The sequence below is a fragment of the Lolium perenne genome, chromosome 7, assembly GCF_019359855.2.
Source record: "Lolium perenne isolate Kyuss_39 chromosome 7, Kyuss_2.0, whole genome shotgun sequence".
Classification (NCBI taxonomy): Eukaryota; Viridiplantae; Streptophyta; class Magnoliopsida; order Poales; family Poaceae; genus Lolium; species Lolium perenne.
In genome coordinates, this window is record NC_067250.2 from 329,402,656 (window position 1) to 329,415,530 (window position 12,875).

Genomic DNA, 12,875 nt, shown 5'->3' on the forward strand with positions numbered 1-12,875 from the left:
TATTGTTGTGTACGCTATTATGCAGAATGAAGCTTGGGGAATGAAAAAAAACCAACATCCATGATGTTGGGTTCATTGACCCACATATCGTTAATGGATATATGTTAGAAAGATACCCCCACGACGTGGAGAGAGACTTGTACAATTTTCTTAAAAAGCAGCAACTCAAAAGTCAAATTCTATTTCCTTACCATTTTGGGTGAGTGTTTCTGTTTCGTGCACATTCTTTTTTGTTTACTCCATGCATGGTATGTCTAATCGATGAGTTATGCATGACTGTGCATGTATCGTGTCCGCAGGTTCCACTGGATTCTGCTAATAATTGAATTTCACACCTCCGGAGTTCTCATCATGGACTCTCTGAATATGGATTCAAAGCTTTGGGCTAGCTTGAGAAATATGCTGCGAAAGTAATTATTTTCAATCATTTGCGCTCTATATCGGCCTCTTTCGTTCATTTCCTGATATCAAATAACTAATAACTTCCTTGTTCATTTAATTTTCTTTGCCCTGTAGGGTTTGGAAACGGTTCTCAGATAAAATAACCGGTGAATTCAAAGATGAGCTAGAATTTAGAAGGTTAGTTAATGTGGATACTCAGCCACCGGGTACCAATCTATGTGGATACTATGTTTGTGAGTTCATCCGGAGATACACCTCTGAGCGGAGGGCGGCGGATATCAACTTGCAGATGAATAACTTGCGGAAGAAGCTTAGTCTAGAAGCTCGCTTCCGACCAATTCAAGAGGAATTAGCAGGATTTTTGGTGAGGGAAGTCCTCCATCCTAAAGGAGAACACTATTACGAGGACGAAGAACTTCTGATGACGTAAATTGTGTATGGAAACTTGTTCGAAGTTGTATTTGGTCACCCGAGATTGAATATATATTGTATATTCCTCTTGAATTCTTCTTGTTTGAAATTTTAAACTTGTTTGAAATTGTATATTCATATGCATCAACGTGTAACATGTATGTAGTAGCGTAGAATATGTGTACTGAAACTTCTTTGAAATTAAAATAAAACACAAAATAAAATATAAAAGAAATGAAACGCAGCAAAAAGAAACCAGATTTAGGGGGGCTAAAACCCTAAACCTGCGGAGGCCTTTAGTCACGGTTGACCCCCGACGGACGCCTGCCGCCCACGTGGACGGGCCTTTAGTCGCGGTTCGTAAGCAACCGCGACTAAAGGGGGGGTTTAGTCGCGCTTAGTTAGTCGCGGTTGCGCAACCAGGATTAATGCCAGTTGCGAACCGCGACTAAAGGCCCTGTTTCTACCAGTGAGGCTCAACATGCCCGTGCACACAGCTAGCTAGCTAACAACTCCACACATGAAAACTAACTACTCGGTCATGCATGCACCTAATCACTAGCATGTAACATGATGACAAGATTAATTTTCCAACATCTCACTCCATGTAAGCAAGTGATATTCCTTTGGCCGCTTCAAAATGCAATAATGGTTTGGATGTCACCTTGTTGTTCTGCTTAGTGGTCGAAATGCAATAATTCAAAATAGAACCTGTTAGTTTGGCAAGTACACATGTTGTATCATAGGTAACATACTTTGGGGGATTGAAATATGTATAGCATCGGTTCTCGTGGTAAGCAATAGGTCTTTGCTAATGCTGGGATGTTTTACAGGACTGTGTACCACTGTCCGTTTTGTAATCTGTGTCGTCTTGGGAAAGGTCTTGGTGTTGATTTCTTCCATTGCATGAAGTCCAATTGCTGCCTTGGAATGAAACTAATATGTCGAGAGAAAGGGCTAGAGACAAACTGTCCAATCTGCTGTGACTTCCTATTTACATCAAGCGCGGGCGGTTAGAGCTCTTGTGGCCACTTCATACATTCAGCTTGCTTTCAGGTATTAGCATCTAGTAAAGATAATCATGGAATTTTCTATATATCCTCTGGCTGTCAGACATGCTTCTGAAAATTGGCTGTCAGACATGCTTCTGACAATTTTCAGTCCCAGACATACACATGTAGTCTCTACACTTGTCCTATCTGCTGCCAATCCTTGGGAGATACGGCGGTAAGCAACATCACTTTTATGGAGTTACAGATATTTTTCTGCATACGTGAATGAAGTGTATTTTCATCTTGAGTCCCATGATTTTTATTCACATTTTTTAGTGAGCAATTATTTCTGCTTTTTTGCCCTTCATCTAGAGGGCATTCCACTAAGCTGATAATTTCTTCCATGAAAGCAAGAAACTGTCACATTTTCCGTTACTTTGATACCGGAAGCATGTACCTCCATTTGAGGGTAACATAAATGTTCTATTTTTTCAGTTGTATTTTATGATTATTTTCTACAGAGACCTATCCTGATTCCTGATGCCTGAGGGTGACTCTACCTATGCTCTTGTTATTTAAACTTGTTTCCAAGGTGCCAAAAAGACTGTTTTTGTGTTTGGGAATACACAATCGTTTTTTTACTTGACTCGCATGATTTTTGCAAAAAGGACTCAATCTTTTATTTTCTCTTGTCAACATTGAGTTTGCATGGAGTTTGCAGCAAATTATATGCACACCCTATTCAAAGATAATCATATGCAATGTAAACCTGAATTTATTAACCAGATTACCGTACTTTGCTCAATAAGTTTGACTTTTGGCAGATCGTTGGTGGTTCTGAGCAAACCGTTGGTGCAAAGCACACATTTTCCCAGGACTCACACGGTATGCATTTAACTTCTACCATGGCCTTGCCTGCTCTGAGTGACATCCATATCACTATACAGCCTTTCTAAAGTCTAGTCATAACCGACTTCAGGCGTGGGGATATTTAGTAGTGCCCACTAACCGAATAATTAAATGAAATTATAAAAGCTTTGCAATAGTCATTGTATGAATCGTTTGGCTGTTTCATGTCTTTTGATCTCTACTGAACCTGTAGCTTTTATCTTAGTTTTATTTCCCCTTCTACTAGGGTTGTGGCAGAATTTTTGTTTGTTCCGAACCATGCTGGTTTCGTCAAGTTTCAAAAAAGCGGAAAGCCCTAAGCGAGCGGTGAGGCTCCGTTCAGAGTAATTGCTGGTTAAGCGAGCTTAAGCTGCCGCTTAAGCGTTCCGTACAGAAGCGTACGGACGCTGTACGGACAGGAAGCAGGGGAGGCATTCTGGGTAGATATAAGCCTAAAAATAGGTGTTTTTTTGTACGCAAAATCTAATTCCTGCTGGGGCACTCCCTTGTCTTACGCAGTGCTCTGTCGTCTCGCGCGTCGGATTCCTATCTAGCGGCCTCAAACAAGCGGCGCTACCGGACAAACCAGCGTCGACTCTATCGCTTCATTCCCCACCTCTCGTCCTCGCTTCCGTCCTCCTCCCCCCCTTCCTCCCTCCCGTCCTCCACCCCTCGATTCAGCTTGCCGGCGTCGATCTGGCCAACCAGAAACCACGGCTGAGTCCCCCAGGTTGTTGCGAGAAGTTGTGGAGAAGTTTCGACGCCGCGGCTCTCGCGGATTGACGATTCCGGTGTGGTGGTTCCCGTTGGTAGAGGTTGTTTCGGGGCTGCGCCTCCCCGAATCGTCGATACTGTGCCCGGCCGACCTTCGTGGGCGAGTCTACGACGAGATTTGGCGTCACGCCTGCGCGAATCGACGATTCTGATGCCGCTCGAGTTGTCGGCAGAGAATTCGGGGAGGCAGAGCATCAGCTATTCGTAGTTCTGGTGAGTTATTCTACATCGATTGTTCATAATCCCGTTAGTTGCTTCGATTCATCGCGTTTTGCTCGACTGACCGTGCCGGATTCGCTCGTTCAGTATGGTTGTTCTCGACTAGGTAGACATGGCGGATCTAGTTTGCTGTGTAGTACTGGCTGTTCTCGTGTTCTAGTACACGGATGTGTTTGTATAGGTGATTGTAGAAGATTTTTTGTTCGTCTAGGTGGTTTTCTGTGTAGTAATAGTTAAGTTTCTCTGTAATTTTTGCCGTAGGTGATCTGTAGAAGATTTTTGTTCATGTACATGGCATGTAATAATCTCTTCACACGATGTATTTTTACCATGCTTAGTACTGATAGTATGCACGTATGAGTATAGAGCATTGTATTGGAGTATATACTAGGATTTTCAGTCTTTTAACCATGTATGTTTAGGATGTAATAAAATGGCAATATATACAATATGATAGTATGGCTAGTATTATTTTAACTTCTATCTAAATATACGGGATGTAAAAAAATGGTAATATATACATCATCATAGTATGGCTAGTATTATTTTAACTTTGGTTTATATGCATCTTGTTAGTATTTTTCTTTTTTCCAACAATTTTTGACTCAATATACGGGATGTACAAAAATGGCAATATATACATCATCATAGCATACCTAGTATTGCCCTTATTTTAACTTTTGGTTTATTTACATCATGTTAGTATTTTGCTTTCTTTCAACGGTTTTTGATTCAATATACGGGATGTAAAAAAATGGCAACATATACATCATCATAGCATACCTAGTATTATTTTAACTTCTATCTAAATATACGGGATATACAAAAATGGCAATATATACATCATCATAGTATGTCTCCTTTTAAATTTTTGATTCACTTTTTAATGTGATGTAAAAAATTGTGGGTATGTACATCCTTTTTTAGTATGGATATTTTTAATTTTTTTTGTTGTTCATGCACGGGGTGTATATGTTTCCATCTGCCATACTATTATCAGGATGTTTTGTATGTAACAATTTCAACTAAAATCGTTTATATGTTGTGTGTGCTTACAGAATTTGTCCTTTTCTACAAGCAGACTTGTCTAACATCAGCGCTTGGTCATAATGGTACGGCAGATGGACTCCATTTTTTGGGTTCATGACTCAATGTTTTTATCCTTCAGCTTATATGTGTTTTTTATGGTTGTGCTGCAGGAATCTTCACCGAAAAACGTGTCCAAGGCAGGACAGTCGAAATACATTAAGATGTAGGAGAAGTTGCAGCTCCAGCCTAGTTAAAGTCAGTGCTGATGAAACATAAGTGCACCAAGATCATCCTATTGCATCTCAGTTACCAGAAACAAAGGAAGTTCCAACTGTAGGTGAGCATGGTGAAGGCGCAGCTGATGTTGGTGATGGCCATGCAGGAAGTGTACCGTCTAAAAAGATAAACCAGGTATGCTATTGGATGCTTCTTTTATTTTTTGAAAGCCGATTACATTTTGTAATTATGCTTTATGTGAATGTAAGAACCTTCTCAATGAGAACTTTTTAATACATGGATGGTTGTGGTCCTCAATGAACATTGTGACGCACCATTTCTGACCCCTTCTCTTAACTCGGAGGCATGCTTTGCATTCAGTCTTCTTAGTTATTAAACGGTTCCGTTGCCTCACAGGTGGAACATCCTGCTTGTTTATGTCTACATTTTTTCCACTTTTGTTACATACAAGCAGGCATTTGTCCTTCTGCTTGTCAATAGTAGGCATGTTTAGCATATCTATTGTAGCACATCTTTGCTTCTTCCCAACTATCAAACAACATATCTGGGTATGGCTTTTATACTGGAGTTAGGCTTGGGGTAGAATGAATGCCCTCGGAGAATGCTTTGTCGTGCAAAGTCACTGACATATCACATATCCATTGTGTTTTTTGGACCCCAAGAATGGATTGGATCGAAACGACTTTCCTGCTTGAAAATAGGGCCCTCTTTGTGTCTATATGAATCTCTGACCTCCACCCGGTCTGTCGGGGCCTCAGAATGGTGTTGATAATGGTCTTCTTCTTGTACTGGATTATTAAGGTCAATACCATGATCAGGAAACCAGAAATTCATCTGTACAGCTAGACCAAATAGAAACATATACATTTTTCAGCATTTTTTTACATGTAAATAGTAAGAAGAATGTTAGTTCAAATTATTTCTTATGTTTCCAGTGTTGGTATTTTTTAGATATTACATGCCATGATTATTTCTTTTCTTGTTACAATAAACTATAAAAATAACTACTAATAACATCTACTTTTGCTTCCTCTTCTTGTAGTTTCAAACAGTTATGGGAGAAGCCTCGAAGAAAAATGATGTTTCAAAAAGTTCTGGGAGAGATTCCTACAGTCATGGGAGAAGCCTGGGGAAGTTTGTATATCCTGCTATGCTTTGTATAGGTTCTTATGTGCAAACAGATAGACATGATGATTTTGGCAGAGCACAGGTTCTACAAGTTTGATGTTTTTTCGCTATTCTAACACGCATGGTTTCCGGTGGACATGGACACGCTTCTCCAAGTTTAGTTCTAAGTACATGCAGTTTTATCAGTGACTAAACTGATGCAACTATTATCATGGTTCCAAATATTAGTACATCCTAATGTTTTGCAACAGTACATGCTTTTTCTGTGGTTCAAATTGGTTGGTTTTCCAGTTTTCAAAGTAGAACAGTGAGATTGTTCTGCAGGCTGAACTTATTTTCCTGGGATTTTTTCATGCAAATAACAGATCTGGACTTGGAAGAAAGCAACGACTTGCCTGTAACTTTTAACCTTTTCCTGGATTGGTTTGGCACTTCCCCTGGTGATGGATCTTTTCCCTCCCGTTTCTTGGTGCACGGTGCTTGCCTGTAATTTTTGGTTCATCACTTGGGGAAGCCATGGAGTTTTTGTTCCAATGGCGGCTCCAGGAAAAAGGGGGGAGCGGAGGAACTTTTGAAACATAAAAAAAGCAGCTGTAGCTCGTCGACCTGTTCCACCCGGCGTGGAAGGAAACAGAAGCGGGATGCGTCTTTCTTTTCGCTTTCTTTTTTCTGTTACCTGTCGCTGTCACTTTCGGGCCCACTTTCTACTTTAGGAAAGTTTCTGATTCAGACATGGGGAGCACCGTGTAAGACTATAGGGTCACCGCGCACTCCCTAGCCACACCCTTTTTTGTATCCTAATTCCTAAACATGTAATAGAGTAAACTGTACGGGCGGTCCATATTCTTTTCCCGCACCTTCACTTAAGTCCCTATTCTTTGAAATTGAACATCTAAGTCCTAAATCTTTAGTAAGTGATTCACGCGAGGTCCTAAATCGGTCTGAACAGTGTTGACCGGTGCCACATCTACATCGGGCCCAGGAGGCGTGCCAGCTGGACATACAATTTTGCAAAAAGATCCCCCGATTCTTCCATGAGCGCTTGGCCCCAAATTCGACGTCCAGAGCGCGCCGTGCTCGGCATCGTCGTTCTCCTCGTTGCGGGAGGGTCTCCACCACCGTCGTTGAGTTTGTCTTCTTCAACTCCGGTGGGTCACTGCATCGCGTCGATCTCTGCGAGGAAGAGCACGCGGCTGGCTTGCGCGGACCATAGACGCGCGGCGATGACCGCGTGCGCCCCTCCTGCTCCCTACTCATCCAGCCCAGCCCGACGCGCTCCAACGCGACATCGCGCCTAGGCTGCATCGACCTGCGCCAAGGGAGGCCGGGCCGCTCGCCGGCCGCCACCGCCAGGGGAGGACGGGCGAGTTCCCCGCGCCGGCCGGACCTGCGCCAGGGGAGGACGGGCCGCTGGCCGGCCACCGCCGCTACGGGAGGAGGGGTCCTGCCGGCCGTCGAGCTGCCCGCTCCGACCGAACCTATGCCAAGGTAGGCCGGGCCGTTGGCCGGCCACCGCCTCCAGGGAGGACAAGCGAGTTCCCCACACCGGCCGGGCCTGCGCCGAGGGGAGGATGGGCCGCTGGCCGGCCACCGCCGCTAGGGGAGGAGGGGGTCCTGCCGGCCGTCGAGCTGCCCGCTCCGACCGAACTTGCGCCAAGGGAGGACGGGCCGCTGGCGTCTGGCCGACCGCCGCCTCCAGGGGAGGACGGGCGAGTTCCCCACGCGGCCACGCCGGCCAGACCTGCGCCAAGGGAGGACGGGCTGCTGGCCGGCCACCGCCGCTAGGGGAGCTGGGGGTCCTGTCGGCCGTCGAGCTGCCCGCTCCGACCGGACCTGCGCCAAGGGAAGCCGGGCCGCTGGCCGGCCGCCACCACCAGGGGAGGAGGGGGTCCTACAGGCCGTCGAGCTGCCCGCTCCAATCAGACCTGCGGCAGGGGAGGATGGGCCGCTGCACCATTCCCGGCCTTGGACTCATCGGCGAGCGGCACCCTCCTCCTTTTATTCTTTGAAAAAAAATAGTACATAGGGAATATAACCTGTGGGGGCCTTTTAGCAATTATACACGTATGGACAGTTCCCCTTGTGGGCCCTACCGTTGATGTGGCAATGGTCAAAGTGCCACGTAGATAGGTCAAAGTGGTCGGAGCAAAATAGGACCTCACATGAATCACTTACGAAAGGTTTAGAACTTAGATGTTCAATTTCAAAGAATAGAGACTTATGTGAAGGTGCGGGAAAAGAATAGGGACCTCCCGTGCAGTTTACTCTATGTGTTTACTCTATGTAATACTACATTTTCAAGGAAGAATGTGGATGAATACCTTGTTTTGTCTCGGTTTTAGGGACCGCTCATGCAGTTTACTCTATGTAATACTACATTTTCAAGGAAGAATGTGGATGAATACCTTGTTTTGTCTCGGTTTTGCTCCCTTTTCTTGTTCTCCAAATCCTCCAAGTCTTTTCTCCAAAAGCTACATGCACATAGATCAAAATATTAGCAAGCAAACAATAATAGTAAACAAGCAATACTATTCAATTATCATACAAGCAATGAAGCAATATAATCATGACTCACATGACATATTACATAACAAGAACTAGTGTCATAGTTTCATAGTGGCATAGTCCCACACAACATAACAAAACACACATGAATAATGATAATTGAAAGATTGATAGCATGATGCCATCATCTCTCTATGATCATGAAATGATCACTCAATACTCATCGTCATCCTTGAACTCAATTTCATCCTCCTCAATCAAATCCTGTTTCCGAACTCCTCTTCCTCAAGATCTCTTTGGTTCACTCTTCCACTCCTACGAGGTGCGAGTTGATCTTGTGCTCACATTGCTTCTCCTATCACATCATATGGAATCCCCGTAGCCGGATGCACACCTTGATCTCCATCATCCCCATTCCTTCATATAAATGTTGAAAGAGTACCCGCTCAACCGAGGCACCTCCGGGGGCAAACCTTCGTCCGCCATCCGATTTGCCTGCTACAGTAATTTCTATCGCCCACTTTTGCCTGCAGCCGTTGGATCGGGTAAAAACATTTCTTACCTCTTGCCTTCCCCGATGGGTTGCTGACGGATGGGTCTGGCCGCATGGGGGGGCCAGCGAGCAGAGACAGCCGCACCGGCTCGTTCACGTCCTGCTCAAGCGAAAACCTAGAGAGCGACCTAATCCTCAATTCCCCACCCGTCCTCCTCTCCTCCTCACTCCCGTGCCTCCCTCCTCCCCAGCCCGCCACCGTCCCTCCTCCCTAGCCTGCCGCCCTCCCTCCTCCCCAGCTCGCCGCACTAGTTTTGCCCCCATCAGCCTCGTTTTTGTTGCAAAACCTGGGTGGGGCGAGGCTGCCATGGAGGTTGGACGAGGAAGTCACATCTAGGGCATTTCTGGTGGAGAAGTGGGAGAGGGAGGTGGTTCTGGAGGTGGAGCAGGGGGGGGATCTCGAGGGGCCATGCTGGGACGGAGGTGGAGGAGCACCAACGGGGTGGAGCGGGGCTGGAGGTGGAGGAGCAGCAAGGGGCAGAGAGAATGAGACAAGAGAAGGAGAAGAAGAAGAGAAGATCATCACCCTCCGATTTCTATTGCTCAGGCTTCAAGGGTGAGATCCCCCACTCTCCATGATCCCCTCTTGTGCTATACATGGTGGTATTTAAGTTCCCAAGGAGGAGGCGCAAGAGGTTGTTTCAGATTTTCTTCTCCTACGCAGGGTGTGAGTGGAGGAGGGTGTGCACTGATGCTTCCCTTTCCTTGGGTGTGAGGTGATTCTTAATTTCTTTTCCCCTGATTTTGCTTAATATTTTCTCTCCAGTATTTAGATAATTTCTGCAGTTATTGAACTACACATGCTTACTTGTTTTATGCTCATGAATCGTCTGGAGGAAGCGTGTACATTCACAAGGAAAAGATGTGTGAAATGGGCGTAAATGACTGGTTGATATGTGCTCACGCAATGGTGGTGATGGGTCTGAGCGCCAAGACGCCCGACTAGAGGTTGGTTATCTCATCTCTGTGGATAATTGCGAAAAAATCATTCCTAAGGTTTATATTTACTTAATTGCTGCATTTATTGAACGATATATGCATTTTTGATATTGTTATATGCGGATTTTAGCCACATTGGGAGTTGGGCCGTGATTGAGATGGGCTTAGAGGATATGCACATAAAGTGTTTCTGAATCGGCCTCCTGCGAGAGTTTGGGCTAGATTGCCCGTGTATCTATACATTATGGTAGATTACGAGATAGAGTTTAGTTCGTACACAGTTAGGTTTATTCCGAAAATAGGAAGTCCACGGACTATAAATATGTACCTAGGGTTATTGAGGAAGGAGGACGATCACGTTCACAACAAACACAATCTAGGCGCATCCCCACCCCTTGTTTCGAGGGTTTCTTCCGGGTAAGCGCCATGCTGCCCAGATCGCATCTTGCGATCTGGGCAGTATCAGTTTATTCGTTGTTTTGTGTTGCTCGTATTGAAGCCTTGTTGATGGCGAGTAACACCGTTATCATGGATGTGTTGGGGCTAACATCGATACCTTTTTGATATGTTTGCTTAGTTAGGCTACCCCCACATATCTAGCTGCCTTTGCACCTATCTTAGGTGTAAAGGTAGCAACTTGCTTGGTCTTTATTTAGTAGATCTGATCTGTTATGGTTGTTCCTTGTTCTCCAAAGATTAGTTTGATATCCGCGTGGTTAGGCCTTGCAAACGGGTTGAATGATCCAGTAGTGCGTAAGGTATGGTTTGCCGATCCTAGAGGAGTTGTTCCGAGAATCGACTCTATGTTGGTTTTTAGGCCTTTTCTAGGACTAGCTTTCTGTTATCTTTCGTATCTGCCAGGCTCAACTACGTGTAGGACGTTCCGATTACGCGGTGAAAACCCTAGACTGTCGTAGGTCGATTTAACTTGGTTTTGATGAAGCAGGACCCCCATGTCATCGTAGATCTAATACGAACCATGGGTCGATCGGCTACTTGAGCCGATTCATAGGGCAACCTGAGAGCCGATCGAGGCTCGGATTTAATGTTTACGTGTCTGCCATGCAGGAAACTAATTGAAGCAATCCATCACCTTCCTGATCAGGTATAGGTCAGGTGGCACGCCCTCGCAACAGCCAGGACGCGTGCCGGAGTTTTGCGGGCCGTTGCCCGAGGGACCAGGACCCACCAGCAGTTCTGGGAGCCTCCCGGCTCTTCGTGTTGCTCGTCGCTGCTCGCCAGTGGGTTTTGGCAGGCAACACATTCTGGCACGCCCGGTGGGACATTCTATAGCAACGGCGTCGACATCTGCAGCTGAGATGGCGGAGACACCAGTCACGTATGAAGAACTGCCTGAGGAGCACAAGAAGAAATATGATGAGTTTAAAGCTGTCTTCGAAGCCGATCTCATCGGCTCTTTCGAGAGGACCCGTAAACATGGCATTAGGTGGAAAGGGTTCTCACCTGAAGGCGTTCTCGATGAAGTAGATCTGTCTACCCCTTCAGAAGAACGCACCAGAGCTCTGCGCCAGGAAGTTAATTACATGGTGGCTCATTCTCTACACCGTCATTCTGAGAGCCTGGTAAACGCTTTCGAGCGCATTGCGGTTCGCGTGGTTCAGGAAATCATGAAGCACCAGTACTCTCCGTCAGGGCCTGCTCTAGGAACTCACCAGGGAGAGATACCGTTCCAAACCAGACCGCAGCTGCCATTCGCAATTGCAGCTCCAGAGCCGCCGGGTTCACCGGCATACGTCGTCTACAAGATTGGAGGCGATCCTGGCGATTACCAGTTCCTGCAAGAGCCGCCTAAAGAGGTACCACATGGATACGTGTGCACATACGTGCCGGACTACAATAACGTGGCGCGAACGAACCAGATTGCAACAGGAGGGATTTCTGGAGCGGACGCCGATAAACAGGCCTGGCTATCTAAATATGCCACCGGAACGAGTCATGAAAGCTCAGCCCCTGCAGCTAATACCGTGGAACAAATCAGTACAATCTTGAGAGACCAGTTCGGCATCCTGCCAAAGAGGAGAACAGTCGGCTATTCCAAGCCGTACCCCAACGATTACGATTTGATTCCACTGCCGCCCAAGTATCGGCTCCCTGAGTTCTCAAAGTTCAATGGATCAGAAGGGTCTAGCTCGATTGAGCATGTGAGCCGATATTTGGCACAGTTGGGCATGATTTCAGCATCAGACCCGTTACGTGTAAGGTTTTTTGCGCAATCTCTCACAGGACCAGCTTTTGGGTGGTACACCTCGTTGCCACCAGATTCAGTCCGGACGTGGAAGCAGCTGGAAGAGCAATTTCATATTCAATACCACTCAGAGGCTACCGAGGCTGGCATTGCCGATCTGGCGCAGGTGCGGCAGAAGCGTGGAGAAACGGTGGCGGAATATATCCAGCGTTTCAGGACTGTCAAGAACCGATGTTATTCGGCTCGTTTAACTGAGAAAGAAGCAGTCGATCTGGCAGTGTTGGGCCTCGCAACGCCGATCAAGGATCTGGCTTTCCAAGTGGAGTACAATTCGCTGGCGCACATGGCTCAGAAATTAACATTGTATGAGCAGCGTCACCCAGAATTATACCAAGACAAGTTCAAACGCCCGATAGGCCTGGTCGAGGCAGAAGAAGTTGGGGACTCTGCAGAAGACCAGGAAGTAGCCGTGGCTGAATGGGCTCGGGGGGCAGACCCCGTGTCCTGCAAATGGGTGAAACAACAAGGGCCTGCAAAAGGGTTCGACTTTGATATAAGCAAAGCTGAGCAAATATTCGACTTATTGCTTAAG

General features: G+C 46.1%; 2 long non-coding RNA genes across 2 annotated transcripts; both read left to right on the plus strand.

Annotated features, from left to right (window-relative positions):
• The first annotated feature begins 3,173 nt into the window (after positions 1-3,173).
• LOC127313626 (uncharacterized) lies at positions 3,174-6,330 on the plus strand. Its single transcript, XR_007859138.2, has 4 exons — positions 3,174-3,680; positions 4,745-4,798; positions 4,886-5,126; positions 5,995-6,330. It is a non-coding gene; the product is annotated as an uncharacterized lncRNA (long non-coding RNA).
• Positions 6,331-9,547: 3,217 nt separating this feature from the next.
• Positions 9,548-10,087, plus strand: LOC127313627 (uncharacterized). Its single transcript, XR_007859144.2, has 3 exons — positions 9,548-9,694; positions 9,803-9,854; positions 9,975-10,087. It is a non-coding gene; the product is annotated as an uncharacterized lncRNA (long non-coding RNA).
• Positions 10,088-12,875: the final 2,788 nt, after the last annotated feature.